This window comes from Coregonus lavaretus, assembly GCF_964263955.1.
Source record: "Coregonus lavaretus genome assembly, chromosome: 26".
NCBI classification, from domain to species: Eukaryota; Metazoa; Chordata; class Actinopteri; order Salmoniformes; family Salmonidae; genus Coregonus; species Coregonus lavaretus.
Window position 1 is genome coordinate 37,937,338 of NC_140013.1, and position 22,641 is coordinate 37,959,978.

General features: G+C 44.8%; 1 pseudogene across 1 annotated transcript; it reads right to left on the reverse strand.

The window, feature by feature from the left end:
- Nucleotides 1-1,227: 1,227 nt before the first annotated feature.
- LOC311102021 (high affinity choline transporter 1-like) lies at nucleotides 1,228-21,151 on the reverse strand (annotated as a pseudogene). The gene is made up of 4 exons: nucleotides 21,134-21,151; nucleotides 2,381-2,534; nucleotides 1,835-2,052; nucleotides 1,228-1,704 (listed from the first exon to the last, which is right to left on the reverse strand). The product of its transcript is annotated as a high affinity choline transporter 1-like (transcript).
- Nucleotides 21,152-22,641: the final 1,490 nt, after the last annotated feature.

The window sequence follows — 22,641 nt, forward strand, 5'->3', positions numbered from 1 at the left end:
AAAATCCCAGAACCACACGGGGGGACCTAGTGAATGACCTGCAGGGAGCTGGGACCAAAGTAACAAAGCCTACCATCAGTAACACACTACGCCGCCAGGGACTTAAATCCTGCAGTGCCAGACGTGTCCCCCTGCTTAAGCCAGTACATGTCCAGGCCCGTCTGAAGTTTGCTAGAGTGCATTTGGATGATCCAGAAGAGGATTGGGAGAATGTCATATGGTCAGATGAAACCAAAATATAACTTTTTGGTAAAAACTCAACTCGTCGTGTTTGGAGGACAAAGAATGCTGAGTTGCATCCAAAGAACACCATACCTACTGTGAAGCATGGGGGTGGAAATATCATGCTTTGGGGCTGTTTTTCTGCAAAGGGACCAGGATGACTGATCCGTGTAAAGGAAAGAATGAATGGGGCCATGTATCGTGAGATTTTGAGTGAAAACCTCCTTCCATCAGCAAGGGCATTGAAGATGAAACGTGGCTGGGTCTTTCAGCATGACAATGATCCCAAACACACCGCCCGGGCAACGAAGGAGTGGCTTCGTAAGAAGCATTTCAAGGTCCTGGAGTGGCCTAGCCAGTCTCCAGATCTCAACCCCATAGAAAATCTTTGGAGGGAGTTGAAAGTCCGTGTTGCCCAGCGACAGCCCCAAAACATCACTGCTCTAGAGGAGATCTGCATGGAGGAATGGGCCAAAATACCAGCAACAGTGTGTGAAAACCTTGTGAAGACTTACAGAAAACGTTTGACCTGTGTCATTGCCAACAAAGGGTATATAACAAAGTATTGAGAAACTTTTGTTATTGACCAAATACTTATTTTCCACCATAATTTGCAAATAAATTCATTAAAAATCCTACAATGTGATTTTCTGGATTTTCTTTTCTCATTTTGTCTGTCATAGTTGACGTGTACCTATGATGAAAATTACAGGCCTCTCTCATCTTTTTAAGTGGGAGAACTTGCACAATTGGTGGCTGACTAAATACTTTTTTTCCCCACTGTATGTCACCTGAACAACCCCATGCCACGATTAGACAGTGAAAAAACACACCAATCTCTTTCATAAGTTCTTCAAACAATAAAAGCTGATTTATCAACATTTCTGAAAATTGATATATTGTTTTGGAATGAAACTCTTCAATTGTCCACCTCCTTTAGAGAGTGTTACTGCCCCCCTGTTAAAGACATTGATACATCAACCCCCTCCCTCCGTCCCGCCGTCCCTAGCAGCTGGTGCTGGCCAGGAGCTTTTCCATCCTTCCCCCTCTCCTCCTCCCCCAGTGCGGCCAGCATGTCCCAGGAGCGGGGCAGCAGGCGACGGCTGAAGGCCAGGGTGGCCAGGCTGGAGGCTGGGGGATACACACCAGAGACACCAACATCACCAGAGTCCTGAAGGGGAAGTACTGGCGGATGACTCCCCCCTCCTCCCTCCAACCAGGGAACAGGAGGACCGTTGGGAGCCGGAGGAGAGGCTCTCCACTCAGCAGCCTCAGAGTGACCAGCAGTAGCACCGTAGCCATTAGCACAGCGGCAGTGAAGAACACAGATAAGCTGGGGGAAGATCACACAGTAGAGATGAGGTCTCCACTCATCAGCCAGAAGGCAAACACACTGTCCTCAGCGAACGCCAGGCCTGTACCAGCCAAACCCACCAGCAACACACTGACCCGGATCACCCACACACACTCCCTGTCCGACGACTGAGAGCGAGAGAGAGAGAGAGGACTTGCATACTTTTCTTGATTGACATAACAGCAATTTTCAGAAGGAAATTCTTCATACTTTAAGTTAATTGAAAACCCCTGCACACATACACACACAAACACACACCTGTGCCCTGAGAGTGCTCTTGTAGATGTTGTGAGAAAACATGGATGCGGAGGAGAGGAGGACAGAGTCCATGGAGGACATGACGGCTGCAGCCACAGCCCCGAGGCCCACCACAGACACCCAGGGAGGGGTGAGGTACTGCAGGGCCAGAGGCAGCACCTTCCCTGCCTCCCCACGGGCAAACGGAGCGGGCAGGCCGTACGCCGTCTGGTTCCAGTCTGTAGGGGGGAGAGAAGGGAGAGAGAGGAAGGGGTAAAGAGAGGGTTCAGTCAGGAAAGGGGATGGAGGGGAGGAGTGACTGACTGGTTGGCTAGCTGACTGACTGACTGACATACTGACTGATTGACTAGCTGGTTGACTGGCTGACTGACTGACTGGCTAGTTGACTGATTGACGGACTGACTAGTTGACTGACTTACTGATTGATTGACTGACTGGCTGGTTGACTGACTGGCTGGTTGACTGACTGACCGACTAGCTGGTTGACTGACCGACCGACCAGCTGGTTGACTGGCTGCCTGACTGTCTGTCTGGCTGTCTGTGCACCTGTGGAGGCTGCCACTGCTCTTATGATGACCGAGGGTACTCCCGTGATGAAGACTAATCCGGCTGCAGCGAAGCAGGTGACCTGAGCCTGAGCGGACGATGCTGCAGAGAGGATACGTTGATACAGAGCCTGGTAGGACAGGCCTCCCAACGCCTGCAACACACACAGCATACATACACACACCACAAATAGAGGCCGTTAGTCTTAAAGCAGCCATGTGTTATATCCTACTGTAGAGATATATGATGTAGCGTTGAGATATATGATCTACTGTAGAGATAAATGATCTACTCTAGAGATATATGATCTACTGTAGGGATATGATCTACTGTAGATATACAGTTGAAGTCGTAAGTTTACATACACTTAGGTTGGAGTCATTAAAACTTGTTTTTCAACCACTCCACAAATTTCTTGTTAACAAACTATAGTTTTGGCAAGTCGGTTAGGACATCTACTTTGTGAATGACACAAGTAATTTTTCCAACAATTGTTTACAGACAGATTATTTAACTTATAATTCACTGTATCACAATTCCAGTGGGTCAGAAGATTACATACACTAAGTTGACTGTGCCTTTAAACAGCTTGGCTTTAGAAGCTTCTGATAGGCTAATTGACATAATTTGAGTCAATTGGAGGTGTACCTGTGGATGTATTTCAAGGCCTACCTTCAAACTCAGTGCCTCTTTGCTTGACATCATGGGAAATAAAAAGAAATCAGCAAAAGTATCTATATCCACAGTAAAACGAGTTCTATATCGACATAACCTGAAAGCAAGGAAAAAGCCACTGCTCCAAAACTGCCATAAAAAAGCCACACAACGGTTTCCAACTGCACATAGGGACAAAGATCGTACTTTTTGGAGAAATGTCCTCTGGTCTGATGAAACAAAAATAGAACTGTTTGGCCATAATGACCATCGTTATGTTTGGAGGAAAAAGGAGGTGCTTGCAAGCCCAAGAACACCATCCCAACCTCTAATCCAAGATGGCGTAGTAGTGCAGTTCTGTTTTTGTCGTGTGTCTGTAAATAGCCTGTAAATACCCTGTTTTTTTTTGTATTTTTCGTACATATTTCCCTATCAGACTTTTCATCCTTCTACAAAATATACTTTCCTGCAGCCTCACTCAATGTGGAATGGATTCTATTATTGACCTTTTATCTAGAATCTCCAGTTGAAACTAGCTAGCCAGCTAACTAGCTACTTGCTACAGTGGGGGAAAAAAGTATTTAGTCAGCCACCAATTGTGCAAGTTCTCCCACTTAAAAAGATGAGAGAGGCCTGTAATTTTCATCATAGGTACACGTCAACTATGACAGACAAAATGAGATTTTTTTTTCAAGAAAATCACATTGTAGGATTTTTTATGAATTTATTTGCAAATTATGGTGGAAAATAAGTATTTGGTCAATAACAAAAGTTTCTCAATACTTTGGTATATACCCTTTGTTGGCAATGACACAGGTCAAACGTTTTCTGTAAGTCTTCACAAGGTTTTCATACACTGTTGCTGGTATTTTGGCCCATTCCTCCATGCAGATCTCCTCTAGAGCAGTGATATTTTGGGGCTGTCGCTGGGCAACACAGACTTTCAACTCCCTCCAAAGATTTTCTATGGGGTTGAGATCTGGAGACTGGCTAGGCCACTCCAGGACCTTGAAATGCTTCTTACGAAGGCACTCCTTCGTTGCCCGGGCGGTGTGTTTGGGATCATTGTCATGCTGAAAGACCCAGCCACATTTCATCTTCAATGCCCTTGCTGATGGAAGGAGGTTTTCACTCAAAATCTCACGATACATGGCCCCATTAATTCTTTCCTTTACACGGATCAGTCGTCCTGGTCCCTTTGCAGAAAAACAGCCCCAAAGCATGATGTTTCCACCCCCATGCTTCACAGTAGGTATGGTGTTCTTTGGATGCAACTCAGCATTCTTTGTCCTCCAAACACGACGAGTTGAGTTTTTACCAAAAAGTTATATTTTGGTTTCATCTGACCATATGACATTCTCCCAATCCTCTTCTGGATCATCCAAATGCACTCTAGCAAACTTCAGACGGGCCTGGACATGTACTGGCTTAAGCAGGGGGACACGACTGGCACTGCAGGATTTGAGTCCCTGGCGGCGTAGTGTGTTACTGATGGTAGGCTTTGTGTTACTTTGGTCCCAGCTCTCTGCAGGTCATTCACTAGGTCCCCCCGTGAGGTTCTGGGATTTTTGCTCACCGTTCTTGTGATCATTTTGACCCCACGGGGTGAGATCTTGCGTGGAGCCCCAGATCGAGGGAGATTATCAGTGGTCTTGTATGTCTTCCATTTCCTAATAATTGCTCCCACAGTTGATTTCTTCAAACCAAGCTGCTTACCTATTGCAGATTCAGTCTTCCCAGCCTGGTGCAGGTCTACAATTTTGTTTCTGGTGTCCTTTGACAGCTCTTTGGTCTTGGCCATAGTGGAGTTTGGAGTGTGACTGTTTGAGGTTGTGGACAGGTGTCTTTTATACTGATAACAAGTTCAAACAGGTGTCATTAATACAGGTAACGAGTGGAGGACAGAGGAGCCTCTTAAAGAAGAAGTAACAGGTCTGTGAGAGCCAGAAATCTTGCTTGTTTGTAGGGGACCAAATACTTATTTTCCACCATAATTTGCAAATAAATTCATAAAAAATCCTACAATGTGATTTTCTGGATTTTCTCAATTTGTCTGACATAGTTGACGTGTACCTATGATGAAAATTACAGGCCTCTCTCATCTTTTTAAGTGGGAGAACTTGCACAATTGGTGGCTGACTAAATACTTTTTTCCCCCACTGTATTAGCCACAGTTAGCGGTATTTCACCCAGAACATTGGATTTTCTGTGGGAATAATTTAATCACTGGACATTAATCACCGGATCGCAACTAGCTAGCCGCAACCGAATGGATGTTGCTGTCTGGCTAATTCACCACTGCCCCCGATGCAAGCACCAGTTAGCCTCGAGCTAGCCTAGAGCCAGGCTCATATCTACCTCTAGGTCTACCGGACGGGAGTAGCCAGCTAACTAGCTACTTGCTATCAGCTACCGTTAGCGGTTTTTCACCATTGTCCGTGGCCTGCACCACCCACCAGCCAGCTCTAGTCTGGACTATTATACGGCCAGTCTGCACTGTCTGCACAGCGCGTTATCGACCCAGAACATATCAGTTATTCTGCCGGAATCACTGAATCACTGGACCTTTAACTCCGGATTCATCGCTACCAGCTAGCTGCAACAAAATGGACGTTGTGGTCTGGCTAATCATCCTGAGCTAGGCCCATCTCCCGGCTATCTACCTCTACGTCAACTGGACGGGACCACCTAGTGTTGACACGGAGCCCCGCCGATCCTACACGACTGGTCTGCCGACGAAATCATCTGATGTGATTACAACAGGCTTCCCGTTACCACGTCGACCACGAAGATTCCATCTGCTAGCCCCGGCCCGCTAGCACACGCTAGTGCTTTAGCAGCCCCCGAACTATCCTATTGCTGTTCACCGGACCTTATGATAACTCAGCTATACAGCTGATGCCTGCTGGACTGTTCCTTTTTACGGTACCGCATCCTGTTTATGTTTAGCCTCAGCCCAAACTGTGTCGTCATTACCAGCTGTTGTCTTAGCTCTCTCAAATTACACCGTGATTGCTTTATGCCTCTCTCCCATCTCAACATGGTTAGCTTATTGTTGTTTCGGTTATTTCTAATTGTACTATTTCACTGTAGATCCCCCAGCCCAGCTAAACCTGCCTTAGATAGCTCCTTTGTCCCACCCCCCATACACGCGGAGACCGGCTCAATCGGTGCCTCCAGTGATGCTATCTCTTTCATTGTTACCCAACGCTTAGGTTTACCTCCACTTTACTCATATCCTTCCATATCGTTGTCTGTACATAATGCCCTGAATCTTTTCTACAACGCCCGGAAATCTGCCCCCTTTATTCTATGTACCCAACGCACTAGAAGACCAGTTCTTAAAGCCTTTAGCCGTATCCTTATTCTAGTCCTCCTCTGTTCCTCCGGTGATGTAGAGGCTAACCCAGGCCCTGCAGCCCTCAGTATCACTCCTACTCCCCAGGCGCTATCATTTGCTGACTTCTGTAATCGCAAAAGCCTTGGTTTCCTGCATGTAAATATCAGAAGTCTACTTCCTAAGTTTGAGTTATTCACTGCGTTAGCACACTCCGCCAACCCTGATGTTCTAGCAGTGTCTGAATCCTGGCTTAGGAAGGCCACCAAAAATTCTGAAATGTCCATCCCCAACTATAACATTTTCCGTCTAGATAGAACTGCCAAAGGGGGTGGAGTTGCAATCTACTGTAGAGATAGCCTGCAGAGCTCTATCATACTATCCAGGTCTGTGCCCAAACAGTTTGAGCTTCTACTTCTAAAAATCCACCTTTCCAGAAATAAGTCTCTCACTGTTGCTGCTTGCTACAGACCCCCCTCAGCCCCGAGCTGTGCCCTGGACACCATATGTGAATTGATTGCCCCCCATTTATCCTCAGAGTTCGTACTGCTTGGTGACCTAAATTGGGATATGCTTAATACCCCGGCCATCCTACAATCCAAACTAGATGCCCTCAATCTCACGCAAATTATCAACGAACCTACCAGGTACAACCCTAAATCCGTAACCATGGGTACCCTCATAGATATCATCCTGACTAACTTACCCTCTAAATACACCTCCGCTGTCTTCAACCAGGATCTCAGCGATCACTGCCTTATTGCCTGCATCCGTATCTTAAATCTTAAATAAACATGCCCCATTCAAAAAATACAGAACTAAGAACAGATATAGCCCCTGGTTCTCCTCAGACTTGACTGCCCTTGATCAGCACAAAAACATCCTGTGGTGTACTGCATTAGCATCAAATAGCTCCCGCGATATGCAACTTTTCAGGGAAGTTAGGAACCAATATACACAAGCAGTCAGGAAAGCAAAGGCTAACTTTTTCAAACATAAATTTGCATCCTGTAGCACTAACTCCAAAAAGTTTTGGGACACTGTAAAGTCCATGGAGAATAAGAGCACTTCCTCCCAGCTGCCCACTGCACTGAGGCTAGGAAACACTATCACCACCGATAAATCTACAATAATCGAGAATTTCAACAAGCATTTTGCTACGGCTGGCCATGCTTTCCACCTGGCTACCACTACCCCGGCCACCAACTCTGCACCCTCCGCTGCAACTTGCCCATGCCCCCCCCGCTTCTCCTTCACACAAATTCAGACAGCTGATGTTCTGAAAGAGCTGCAAAATCTGGACCCCTACACATCAGCTGGGCTAGACAATCTGGACCCTTTCTTTCTAAAACTAGCCGCCGAAATTGTCGCAACCCCTATTACTAGTCTGTTCAACCTCTCTTTCGTAACGTCTGAGATCCCCAGAGATTGGAAAGCTGCCGCAGTCATCCCCCTCTTCAAAGGGGGTGACACTCTAGATCCAAACTGTTACAGACCTATATCCATCCTGCCCTGCCTTTCGAAAGTATTTGAAAGCCAAGTTAACAAACAGATCACCGACCATTTCGAATCCCACCGTACCTTCTCCGCTATGCAATCCGGTTTCCAAGCTGGTCATGGGTGCACTTCAGCCACGCTCAAGGTCCTAAACGATATTATAACCGCGATCGATAATAGACAGTACCGTGCAGCCGTCTTCATCGACCTGGCCAAGGCTTTCGACTCTGTCAACCACCGCATTCTTATTGGCAGACTAAATAGCCTTGGTTTCTCAAATGACTGCCTCGCCTGGTTCACCAACTACTTCTCAGATAGAGTTCAGTGTGTCAAATCAGAGGGCCTGTTGTCTGGACCTATGGCAGTCTCTATGGGGGTGCCACAGGGTTCAATTCTTGGGCCGACTCTTTTCTCCGTGTATATCAATGATGTCGCTCTTGCTGCTGGTGACTCTCAGATCCACCTCTACGCAGACGACACCATTTTGTATACATCTGGCCCTTCATTGGACACTGTGTTAACAAACCTCCAAACGAGCTTCAATGCCATACAACACTCCTTCAGTAGCCTCCAACTGCTCTTAAACACTAGTAAAACTAAATGCATGCTCTTCAATCGAACGCTGCTGGCACCCACCCACCCGACTAGAATCACCACTCTCGATGGGTCTGACCTAGAGTATGTGGACAACTACAAATACCTAGGTGTCTGGTTAGACTGTAAACTCTCCTTCCAGACTCACATTAAGAATCTCCAATCCAAAGTTAAATCTAGAATCGGCTTCCTATTTCGCAACAAAGCCTCCTTCACTCATGCTGCCAAACATGCCCTCGTAAAACTGACTATCCTACCTATCCTTGACTTCGGCGATGTCATTTACAAAATAGCCTCCAACACTCTACTCAGCAAATTGGATGTAGTCTATCACAGTGCCATCCGTTTTGTCTCCAAAGCCCCATACACTACCCACCACTGTGACCTGTACGCTCTTGTTGGCTGGTCCTCACTACATGTTCGTCGTCAAACCCACTGGCTCCAGGCCATCTATAAATCACTGCTAGGCAAATCCCCGCCTTATCTTAGCTCATTGGTCACCATAGCAGCACCCACCCGTAGTCTGCGCTCCAGCAGGTATATCTCACTGGTCATTCCCAAAGCCAACACCTCCTTTGGCTGCCATTCCTTCCAGTTCTCTGCTGCCAATGACTGGAACGAATTGCAAAAATCTCTGAAGCTGGAGACTCTTATCTCCCTCACTAACTTTAAGCATCAGTTGTCAGAGCACCTTACCGATCACTGCACCTGTACACAGCCCATCTGAAATTAGCCCACCCAACTACCTCATCCCCATATTGTTATTTATTTTGCTCTTTTGCACCCCAGTATCTCTATTTGCACATAATCTCTTGCACATCTAGCATTCCAGTGTTAATACTATTGTAATTATTCTGCACTATAGCCTATTTATTGCCTACCTCCATAACTTGCTACATTTGCACACACTGTATATATATTTTCTGTTGTATTTTTGACTTTATGTTTTTTACCCCATATGTAACTCTGTGTTGTTTTTATTGCACTACTATGCTTTATCTTGGCCAGGTCGCAGTTGTAAATGAGAACTTGTTCTCAACTGGCTTACCTGGTTAAATAAAGGTTAAAAAAAAAAAAAAAAAAAAAGTGAAGCACGGGGGGTGGCATCATCATGCTGTGGGGGTGCTTTGCTGCAGGAGGGACTGGTGCACTTCACAAAATAGATGGCATCATGAGGAAGGGAAATGATGTGGATATATTGAAGCAACATCTCAAGTCAGTCAGGAAGTTAAAGCTTGGTTGCAAATGGGTCTTCCAAATGGACAATGACCCCAAGCATACTTTCAAAGTTGTGGCAAAATGGCTTAAGGACAACAAAGTCAAGATATTGGAGTGGCCATCACAAAGCTCTGACCTCAATCCTATAGAACATTTGTGAGCAGAACTGAAAAAGCGTGTGCGAGCAAGGAGGCCTACAAACCTGACTCAATTACACCAGCTCTGTCAGGAGGAATGGGCCAAAATTCACCCAATTTATTGTGGGAAGCTTGTGGTAGGCTACCCGAAACGTTTGACCCAAGTTAAACAATTTAAAGGCAATGCTACCAAATACTAATTGAGTGTATGTAAACTTCTGACCCACTGGGAATGTGATGAAAGAAATAAAAGCTGAAATAATTCATTCTCTCTACTATTATTCTGACATTTCACATTCTTAAAATAAAGTGGTGATCCTAACTGACCTAAGAAAGGGAATTTTTACTAGGATTAAATGTCAGGAATTGTGAAAAACTGAGTTTAAATGTATTTGGCTAAGGTGTATGTAAACTTCCGACTTCAACTGTATCTTCAATTTAAGCCTACTAGAAAGTGTGTGCCCTCAGGCCTGGAGGGAAGCTAAATTTATTCCCCTACCTAAGAATAGTAAAGCCCCCTTAACTGGCTCAAATAGCCGACCAATCAGCTTGTTACCAACCCTTTAGTAAACTTTTGGAAAAAATTGTGTTTGACCAGATAAAATACTATTTTACAGTAAACAAATTGACAACAGACTTTCAGCACGCTTATAGGGAAGGACATTCAACAAGCACAGCACTGACACAAATGACTGATGATTGGCTGAGAGAAATTGATGATAAAAAGATTGTGGGGTCTGTTTTGTTAGACTTCAGTGCGGGTTTTGACATCATCGATCATAGCCTGTTGCTGGAAAAACGTATGTGTTATTGCTTTACACCCCCTGCTATATTGTGGATAAAGACTTACCTGTCTAACAGAACACAGAGGGTGTTCTTTAATGGAAGCCTCTCCAACAAAATCCAGGTAGAATCAGGAATTCCCCAGGGCAGCTGTCTAGGCCCCTTACTTTTTTCAGTCTTTACTAACGACATGCCACTGGCTTTGAGTAAAGCCAGTGTGTCTATGTATGCGGATGACTCAACACTACACACGTCAGCTACCACAGAGACTGAAATGACAGCAACACTTAACAAAGAGCTGCAGTTAGTTTCAGAATGGGTGGCAAGGAATAAGTTAGTCCTACATATTTCATAAACTGAAAGCATGGTATTTGGGACAAATCATTTACTAAACTCCAAACCTCAACTAAATCTTGTAATGAATAATGTGGAAATTGAGCAAGTTGAGGAGACTAAATTGCTTGGAGTAACCCTGGATTGTAAACTGTCATGGTCAAAACATATTGATACAACAGTAGCTAGGATGGGGAGAAGTCTGTCTATAATAAAGCGCTGCTCTGCCTTCTTACAAGCACTATCAACAAGGCAGGTCCTACAGGCCCTAGTTTGGTCGCACCTGGACTACTGTTCAGTCGTGTGGTCAGGTGCCACAAAGAGGGACTTAGGAAAATTGCAATAGGCTCAGAACAGGGCAGCACGGCTGGCCCTTGGATGTACACAGAGAGCTAACATTAATAATATGCATGTCAATCTCTCCTGGCTCAAAGTGGAGGAGAGATTGACTTCATCACTACTTGTATTTGTGAGAGGTATTGACATGTTGAATGCACCAAGCTGTCTGTTTGAACTACTGGCACACAGCTCGGACACCCATGCATACCCCACAAGACATGCCACCAGAGGTCTCTTCGCTGTCCCGAAGTCAAGAACAGACTATGGGAGGCACACAGTACTACATAGAGCCATGACTACATGGAACTCTATTCCATATCAAGTAACTCATGCCAGCAGTAAAATTAGATTTAAAAACAGATAAAAACACACCTTATGGAACAGCGGGGACTGTGAAGCAACACAAACATAGACACATGCATACAAACACAAGATAACATACGCACAAGTACACATGGATTTTGTGTTATAGATATGTGGTAGTAGAGTAGAGGCCTGAGGACACACACTTAATATCTTGTGAAATCTGTTATGAATGTATTGTAATGTTTTTAAAATGTATAACTGCCTTAATTTTGCTAGACCCCAGGAAGAGTAGCTGCTGCCAGCAGCAGCTAATGGGGATCCATAATAAATACAAATACCCTGGGAACCAAACACACATGGCGGGGCGAGTTTACTTCCAGTTTATAATAAGTCAAATCAAATGTTATTGGTCGCATACACATATTTAACAGATGTTATTGCGGGTGTAGCGAAATGCTTGTGTTCCTAGCTCAAACAGTGCAGTAGTATCTAACAATACACACTAATCTGAAAGTAAAATAATGGAATTAAGAAATACAGAAATATTAGGATGAGCAATGTCTGAGTCCGGAGTGTGTGTATATATATATATATAAACAGTACCAGTCAAAAGTTTGGACACACCTACTCATTCAAGGACCTCAGACTGGGGCGAAGGTTCACCTTCCAACAGGAAAACGACCCTAAGCTTACAGCCAAGACAACGCAGGAGTGGAACTGAACTACAGAGGGCCTTAATAGTCACTCTAATAATGTTTACATATTTTTGCTTTACTCATCTCATGTGTATATACTGTATTCTATTCTACCGTATTTTAGTCTATGCCACTCCGACATTGCTCGTTCTAATATTTATATATTTCTTAATTCCATTCTTTTAGATTTGTGTGTATCGTTGTGAATTGTTAGATACTACTGCACTGTTGGATCTAGAAGCATTTCGCCACACCCGCAATAACATCTGCTAAATATGTGTATGTGACCAATAAAATGTAATTTGATTTGATAGCGGAAGGGAGTATGGCTGGAAAAGGAGTAAATGGGTTATGGTGGAGTATGGAGGGTGTAATACAATACAATGTAATATTATGAATCTACAATGTGCAGTGAATTCAGAAAGTATTCAGACCCCTTCACTTTTTCCACATTGTGTTACGTTACAGCCTTATTCTAAAATGGATTAAATACATACAAATCCTCATCAATCTAAACACAACACCCCATAATGACAAAGCGAAAACAGGTTTTTAGAAATGTGTGCAAATTTATAAAATAAAATTTAAAAAATACCTTATTTACATAAGTATTCAGACCCTTTGCTTATGAGACTCGAAATTGAGCTCAGGTGCATGCTGTTTCCATTGATCATCCTTGAGATGTTTCTACAACTTGATTGGAGTCCACCTGTGGTAAATTCAATTGATTGGACATGATTTGGAAAGGCACACAACTGTCTATATAAGGTCCCACAGTCGACAGTGCATGTCAGAGCAAAAATCAAGCCATGAGGTTGAAGGAATTGTCCGTAAAGCTCTGAGACAGGATTGTGTCGAGGCACAGATCTGGGGAAGGGTACCAAAACATTTCTGCAGCATTGAAGGTCCCCAAGAACACAGTGGCCTCCATCATTCTTAAATGGAAGATGTTTGGAACCACTAAGATGTGGGGATGTTTTTCAGCCGCAGGGACTGGGAGACTAGTCAGGATCGAGGGAAAGATGAACGGAGCAAAATACAGATCATAACAAGCCATACATACTCCACCCTGACCCTATTACCATTTACTCCAGCTATAACAAGCCATACATACTCCACCCTGACCCTATAACCATTTACTCCAGCTATAACAAGCCATACATACTCCACCCTGACCCTATAACCATTTACTCCAGCTATAACAATACACACAAATCTAAAAGAATGGAATTAAGAAATATATAAATATTAGAACGAGCAATGTCGGAGTGGCATAGACTAAAATACAGTAGAATAGAATACAGTATATACACATGAGATGAGTAAAGCAAAAATATGTAAACATTATTAGAGTGACTATTAAGGCCCCCTGTAGCTCAGTTGGTAGAGCATGGCGCTTGCAACGCCAGGGTTGTGGGTTCGATTCCCACGGGGGGCCAGTATGAAAAAAAATGTATGCACTCACTAACTGTAAGTCGCTCTGGATAAGAGCGTCTGCTAAATGACTAAAATATATATAAATATAGTGTTCCATTATTAAAGTGGCCAGTGATTCCAAGTCTATGTATACAGGGCAGCAACCTCTAAGGTGCAGGTTTACGTATCCGGGTGGAAGCCGCCTAGTGATGGCTATTTAACAGTCTGATGGCCTTGAGATAGAAGTTGTTTTTCAGTCTCTCGGTCCCAGCTTTGATGCACCTGTACTGACCTCGCCTTCTGGATGATAGCGGGGTGAACAGGCCGTGGCTCGGTTGGTTGATGTCCTTGATGATCTTTTTGGCCTTCCTGTGACATCGGGTGTTGTAGGTGTCCTGGAGGGCAGGTAGTTTGCCCCCAGTGATGCGTTGGGCAGACTGCACCACCCCTCTGGAGAGCCCTGCAGTTGTGGGCGGTGCAGTTGCCGTACCAGGTGGTGATGCTCTCAATTGTGCATCTGTAAAAGTTTCTGAGGGTTTTAGGTGATAAGCCACATTTCTTCAGCCTCCTGAGGTTGAAGAGGCGCTGTTGCGCCTTCTTCACCACACTGTCTGTGTGGGTGGACCATTTCAGATTGTCAGTGATAGGTACGCCAAGGAAATTGAAGCTTTCCACCTTCTCCACTGCAGTCCCGTCGATGTGGATAGGGGCGTGCTCCCTCTGCTGTTTCCTGAAGTCCACGATCAGCTCCTTTGATTTATTGACATTGAGTGAGAGGTTATTTTCCTGGCACCACTTTCCCAGTGCCCTCACCTCCTCCCTGTAGGCTGTCTCGTCATTTTTGGTAATCAGGCCTACTACCGTTGTGTCATCTGCAAACTTGATGATTGAGTTGGAGGCGTGCGTGGCCACGTAGTCGTGGGTGAATAGGGAGTACAGGAGGGGGCTGAGCACGCACCCTTGTGGGGCCCCAGTGTTGAGGATCAGCAAAGTGGAGGTGTTGTTTCCTACCTTCACCACCTGGGGGCTGCCCGTCAGGAAGTCCAGAACTCAGTTGCACAGGGTGGGGTTCAGACCCAGGGCCCCGAGCTTAATGATGAGCTTGGAGGGTACTATTGTGTTGAATGCTGAGCTATAGTCAAATGACCATGGTCCAGATGGGATAGGGCAGTGTGCAGTGCGATGGCATCGTCTGTGGACCTATTGGGGCGGTTTGCAAATTGAAGTGGGTCTAGGGTGACAGGTAAGGTGGAGGTGATATGATCCTTGACTATCCTCTCAAAGCACTTCATGATGACAGAAGTGAGTGCTACGGGGCGATAGACATTTAGTTCAGTTCCCTTTGCTTTCTTGGGTACAGGAACAATGGTGGACATCTTGAAGCAAGTGGGGACAGCAGACTGGGATAGGGAGAGATTGAATATGTCCGTAAACACTCCAGCCAGCTGGTCTGCGCATGCTCTGAGAACGCGGCTAGGGATGCCGTCTGGGACTGCAGCCTTGCGAGGGTTAGCACGCTTAAATGTCTTAATCACGTCGGCCACGGAGAAGGAGAGCCCACAGTCCTTGTAGCAGGCCGCGTCGGTGGCACTGTGTTATCATCAAAGCTTGTGTTTAGGTGTTTAGCTTGTCCGGAAGCAAGACGTAGGCGTCCGACGACGTGGCTGGTTTTCCCTTTGTAGTCCATGATTGTCTGTAGACCCTGCCATATAAGTCTTGTGTCTGAGCCGAATTGCGACTCTGTACTGACGTTTTGCATGTTTGATTGCCTTACGGAGCGAATAACGACACTGTTTGTATTCAGCCATATTCCCAGTCACCTTGCCATGGTTAAATGCGGTGGTTCACACTTTCAGTGCTGCCATCTATCCACGGTTTCTGGTTTGGGTAGGTTTTAATAGTCACGGTGGGTACAACATCTTCTATACACTTCCTGATGAACTCAGTCACTGTATCCGTGTATTTGTCGATGTTATTCTCGGAAGCTACCCGGAACATATCCCAGTCCCTGTGATCAAAACAATCTTGAAGCATGGATTCCGATTGGTCAGACCAGTGTTGAATAGACCTTAGCACAGGTTCTTCCTGTTTGAGTTTCTGCCTATAGGAAGGGAGGAGCAAAATGGAGTCGTGATCAGATTTGCCGACGGGAGGGCAGGGGACGGCCTTGTAGAAATTTTGAAAAGTTGAATAGGAATGGTCCAATGTTTTCCCAGAGCGAGTACTACAGTCAATGTATTGGTGGAACTTCAGTAGCGTTTTCCTCAAATTTGCTTTGTTAAAATCCCCAGCTACAATAAATGCGTCCTCAGGATATGTGGTTTCCAGTTTGCATAAAGTCCAGTGTAGTTTTTTGAGGGCCATCGTGGTATCGGCTTGAGGGGGGATATACACGGCTGTGACTATAACAGAAGAGAATTATCTTGGGAGGTATTACGGTCGGCATTTGATTGTGAGGTATTCTAGGTTGGGTGAACAAAAGGACTTAAGTTTCTGTATGTTAATGTAGTGTATTGAGATTATCATGGTGTTAAATGTTTTTCATGAAGAAATGGAATGTTGTTTATGTTAGTATCAAAAGGGAATGTTTAGTGTAACGCCACATACAACAGACAGGAAGTGTGTTGTAGACAGGGGAGACTGGTGATTGGCCAGAAGAGGGAGCGTCATTGTTTATAAATAGGGGGGAAAACGAAGGAGAGGGCAGAACGAGCAGCCATTCTGAGGCGTCGCTCTCCGGGTGTCATGTCACCTGTCACTTATGCTGAAAGCTTGTGATCTGAATAAACTTATGATCAAGGATTCAGTATGAGCAGACTCCTTTGTTTATCAGCAATAATTGCCACCACTCACTCGATACGACATTATCACAATCACACCATAACTAGTTAATCATGAAACATACACCCCCTCCTTTCTTCTTCTCTGAGAGTTCTTTATTCCTGTCTGCACAATGTACTGAGAACCCAGCTGGCTGTATGGACGAAGACAATATATCCAGAGAGAGCCATGTTTCCAGGAAACAGAGTATGTTACAATCCCTGATGTCTCTCTGGAAGGAGATCCTCGCCCTGAGCTCGTCTACTTCATTATCCAGAGACTGAACATTAGCGAGTAATATACTCGGAAGCAGTGGATGGTGTGCACTCCTCCTGAGTCGGACTAGAAGTCCACTCCGAATACCTCTCCTCCGCCGGCGGCGTTTTGGATCAGCCTCTGGGATCAGTTCAATTGCCCTGGTGGGTACGAACAAAGGATCCAATTCGGGAAAGTCGTATTCCTGGTCGTAATGCTGGTGAGTTACCGCCGCTCTGATATCCAAAAGTTATTTCCGGCTGTATGTAATAACACACAAAACTTTGTGCTAATAATGTAAGAAATAACACACACCAATAAAAGATCTACTGCAAAGTTGCTTAGGAGCTAGAATCAGAGCTGCCATGTCTGTTGGCGCCATCCTTATCCAAGTTACCCAGTCCTATACTGTCAACAACACACTGGCCCTGAGGACACAAGTTTAAATGTCATAGAGAGAGAGCGCGAGAGAGATACCCGCTAATTATCAAAATCCAGAAAAGAGCCGTTAAATTCTACAACCACCTAAAAGGAAGCGATTCCCAAACCTTATATAACAAAGCCATCACCTACATAGAGATGAGCCTGGAGAAGAGTCCCCTAAGCAAGCTGGTCCTGGGGCTCTGTTCACAAACACAAACAGACCCCACAGAGCCCCAGGACAGCAACACAATTAGACCCAACCGAAACATGAGAAAACAAAAATATAATTATTTGACACATTGGAAAGAACTAACAAAAAAACATATCAAACTAGAATGCTATTTGGCCCTAAACAGAGAATACACAGTGGCAGAATACCTGACCACCTTGACTGACCCAAAAATAAGTAAAGCTTTGACTATGTACAGACTCAGTGAGCATAGCCTTGCTATTGAGAAAGGCCGCCATAGGCAGACCTGGCTCTCAAGAGAAGACAGGCTCTGTGCACACCGCCCACAACAAAGTGTGCACACTGCCCACAACAAAGAAAGAAAGAGGGGGAGAAAGAGAGAGAGAAAGAAAGAGAGAGGCGGGGGAGAGAAAGAGGCCCAGATGTGTCTGAGGGGGAAGAGCATGGTTCACTGTTGTATAAATAATGGTTGCGGCTCTGTGTTAGATGAAACACTCCATCCGAAAACACACAGAACCTGACACCTACAGCAGTAGCGGTGCGTGGGTAAAATCCCCCCCCCCAAAAAAAAAAATCCATATTACAACCTGTGTTGTGATAATTGCGTTGTTTGCTCTATAACCTGTTATCTCGTATGCCTTGCAACAGTGATATACAGTGGCTTGCGAAAGTATTCAAACCCCTTGGCATTTTCTCTATTTTGTTGCCTTACAACCTGGAATTAAAATGGATTTTTGGGTGGTTTGTATCATTTGATTTACACAACATGCCTACCACTTTGAAGATGCAAAATATTTTTTCTTGTGAAACAAACAAGAAATAAGACAAAAAATACAGAAAACTTGAGCGTGCATAACTATTCACCCCCCCCAAAGTCAATACTTTGTAGAGCCACCTTTTGCAGCAATTACAGAGGCAAGTCTCTTGGGGTATGTCTCTATAAGCTTGGCACATCTAGCCACTGGGATTTTTTCCCATTCTTCAAGGCAAAACTGCTCCAGCTCCTTCAAGTTGAATGGTTTCCGCTGGTGTACAGCAATCTTTAAGTCATACCACAGATTCTCAATTGGATTGAGGTCTGTGCTTTGACTAGGCCATTCCAAGACATTTAAATGTTTCCCCTTAAACCACTCGAGTGTTGCTTTAGTAGTATGCTTAGGGTCATTGTCCTGCTGGAAGGTGAACCTCCGTCCCAGTCTCAAATCTCTGGAAAACTGAAACAGATTTCCCTCAAGAATTTCCCTGTATTTAGCGCCATCCATCATTCCTTCAATTCTGACCAGTTTCCCAGTCCCTGACGATGCTGCCACCACCATGCTTCACTGTGGGGATGGTGTTCTCTGGGTGATGAGAGGTGTTGGGTTTGCGCCAGACATAGCGTTTTCCTTGATGGCCAAAAAGCTCTATTTTATTCTCATCTGACCAGAGTACCTTCTTCCATATGTTTGGGGAGTCTCCCACATGCCTTTTGGCGAACACCAAATGTGATTGCTTATTTTTTTCTTTAAGCAATGACTTTTTTATGGCCACTCTTCCGTAAAGCCCAGCTCTGTGGAGTGTACGGCTTAAAGTGGTCCTATGGACAGATACTCCAATCTCCGCTGTGGAGCTTTGCAGCTCCTTCAGGGTTATCATTGGTCTCTATGTTGCCTCTCTGATTAATGCCCTCCTTGCCTGGTCCGTGAGTTTTGGTGGGCGGCCCTCTCTTGGCAGGTTTGTTGTGGTGCCATATTCTTTCCATTTTTAATCATGGATTTAATGGTGCTCCGTGGGATGTTCAAAGTGTCGGATATTTTTGTATAACCCAACCCTGATCTGTACTTCTCCACAACTTTGTCCCTGACCTATTTGGAGAGCTCCTTGGTGCCGCTTGCTTGGTGGTGCCCCTTGCTTAGTGGTGTTGCAGACTCTGGGGCCTTTCAGAACAGGTGTATATATACTGAGATCATGTGACAGATCATGTGACACTTAGATTGCATACAGGTGGACTTTATTTAACTAATTATGTGACTTCTGAAGGTAATTGGTTGCACCAGATCTTATTTAGGGGCTTCATAGTAAAGGGGGTGAATAGACACGCACGCACCACTTTTCCGTTATTTATTTCTTAGAATTTTTGAAACAAGTTATTTTTTTCATTTCACTTCACCAATTTTGACTATTTTGTGTATGTCCATTACATGAAATCCAAATAAAAATCCATTTAAATTACAGGTTGTAATGCAACAAAATAGGAAAAACACCAAGCGGGATGAATACTTTTACACTGTATAGGCCTAAAAGCAAAGACAATAAGAAGACACAGTAGCATAATAAATTGAACCACACCTTTGTTTTATCACAAAACCAGAGAGCAACCTCTGTCCAGCAAAGTCCACAAAGCATATTGCATGTAACAGACAGTTACATGACCTACAGCATGGTCAAGCAAGTTAATGTTTCCGACATTTTCGGACCACTAAACAACTATTGATTTAGAACCACAGAGATTTACCGCAAGTCGCAAAGAAAACAGGAGCTACGTCCACTATTTCAGCACCATTTCAACATCATCAAATCGCCTCTGCTTAGTGTAATACAGTGACAACTAAAAGATACAAAAAAAATATTTAGTCCAATCAACATAAGCTAAATTTGATGTGGCTGTCCATGCTTCTGACTTGTGTGTGGGTGTGTGCAAGTAGAAAACCATGTTGACTCACCCTACTGGTAGAGAAATGCCAATGCCATCCTCCTCTCTTTCATGTTGAGGAAACGGTATATCACTCTGTCATACAGTACACGCTTTTATTTTTTGTTGTCCTAGGCTACCTGGCTAAAATGCTTGCTCACTAGCCTAACTTCCATTCATGGGCAACGTTAGCTAGTTAACATTAGCCTTCTACATCTAGCTACATATTGAACTTCCATCCTCTCAGGCCAGGGGCACAACAATGTATGAATTAATGGTTGGATCAGAATCGCCCTTATAATCATTTGCCGGTACGGAGAATTAAGTCCAAATCCCTATCTCCATCCATGACTAATTTAGGAAAGGGCCCATTGTAGCTAGCTGGCTAGCTAGCCACCGGAGGACAACACAACGAGATGCAACAATTCAACTTTTTCTGTCAATGACATATGCTCTCAATGGGATTTGATAACAGTGACACCAAATCCAAGCTGGCTTCCCTTGACACTTCTTTTGGTGCACATTCACAGTTGAGCTCGCTCAGTTTAGCTCAACGCTGATTGACTAATTTGTATACTTTTTTTGTCATGGGAGGCCATAAGGTCGCTGGCTTCCCTTGCCTTCAATGCTACGGGCGGCAACACTGTCATACTCGTTTGGACCAGACAGCATCAGATAGATGGCCTACACATAGAGAGACAGAGGGGCGCTGTTTCGCTCGCTCAGATGCTTTCTCCAGTGAGATACAATCAGCCTCTTGCGAATTGAAAATAAATTCTGAAACACAGAGAGATTTTGTGGGGAAGCCTGGCTTCCCTTGGCATCCATGAATACACACCACTGACCTACAGTGGATGAGCAGGAGGAGGCTGGTGAGAGCCTGAGCAGACAGAGCTCTCTTCTACAGCACTACCCACTCACCTCTCTGTCCCTCCACCTATCAACACATATCTCTAGTTCTATTCAAAACCTCTCCATCTGCTTCACACATCAACACCGTGTCAAAGTTTCAGACAGCATCTTCTCCCTGACTGCTTTCTTTCACCACCTTCTCAAAGGAACCAGATATGTTAAATCTAATTTACCAGGCAGTGGACATCCATGTTTCAGCCCACCAGTGAGGATGGAAAGGGGACAAGGGAAGAATGCCATTTGGTTCATAAGTCAAAGCTGTAGTTTTCTTGTTATAGAGGTTGAAATACACCCACTCTTTCTGGAAACCACCAAGGATTCTGTTTCCCCTGTTTCATGCCCCACCCTGACATCCATCTGTCAGTGACTGACCAAAGTGTACACACGAACTCAGTCAGAAAGAGAAACAGACAGACAGATCAATGTTTTGGTGGATAGGGGGCTTCTGCACCTGTTCATGGTTTCCATCTGTCTGTCTCCAGCCCCAGACAGGCAGACTGGATTGGCGCTGGTTCTAACTGCAGCGGCGTATTGTCCTCAGCTGGTCTCTGAGAAGGACATGACTTATCTCTCCTATTTTTATTTTATGTCATTTAGCAGACGCTCTTATCCAGAGCGACTTACAGGAGCAATTAGGGTTAAGTGCCTTGCTCAAGGGCACAGACAGATTTTTCACCTAGTCGGCTCGGGGATTAGAACCAGCGACCTTTCGGTTACTGGCACAACGCTCTTAACCACTAAGCTACCTGGCGCCCATTGCCGAATATTGCTCATGATGATGTGGAATGTTGCTAGTCATGGTTGGAATAGACACAACCAGGATAACAAACGTTGTTTGGCAACTTTGTTCCTCAGAATGGGCTTTACTGCCACTACTTTTTCCATGAGCAATTTCTTTTGATTCCACTCTGTGTCCACAGCACTGACCAGGAGCATGGAGGATTGCAGATATCAAGGTACCTGGGTGGCAGGTAGCTTAGTGGTTAAGAGCGTAGTGACAGTAACCGAAAGGTCGCTGGTTCTAATCCCCGAGCCGACTAGGTGAAAAATCTGTCGATGTGCCCTTGAGCAAGGCACTTAACCCTAATTGCTCCTGTAAGTCGCTCTGGATAAGAGCGTCTGCTAAATGACTAAAATGTAAAATGTAAGGTAAAAAAAAAAAAGAAAAATAAAGGAAAGTTGAAGAATGAGGAAGATGTCTTTTCCCCCATCTGTTGTGCACTTATCAGGGGTCAACTGTATTCCAATCATCATGCTGGTGGAAGTCTCCTCCTTCTCTTTGGCACACAGAGGTCTGGACTAAATATCTCACTGATCTGGACATACACTACATGGCCAAAAGTATGTGGACACCTACTCGTCAAACATCTCATTCCAAAATCATGGGCATTCATATGGAGTTGGTCCCCCCTTTGCTGCTATAACAGCCTCCACTCTTCTGGGAAGGCTTTCCACTAGATGTTGGAACATTGCTGCCGGGACTTGCTTCCATTCAGCCGCAAGAGCATTAGTGAGGTCAGGCACTGATGTTAGGCAATTAGGCCTGGCTTGCAGTCGGCGTTCCAATTCATCCCTAAGGTGTGATGGGGTTGAGGTCAGGGCTCTGTGTAGGCCAGTCAGGTTCTTCCAAACCAATCTTGACAAACCATTTCTCGCTTTGTGCACGGGGGCATTGTCATGC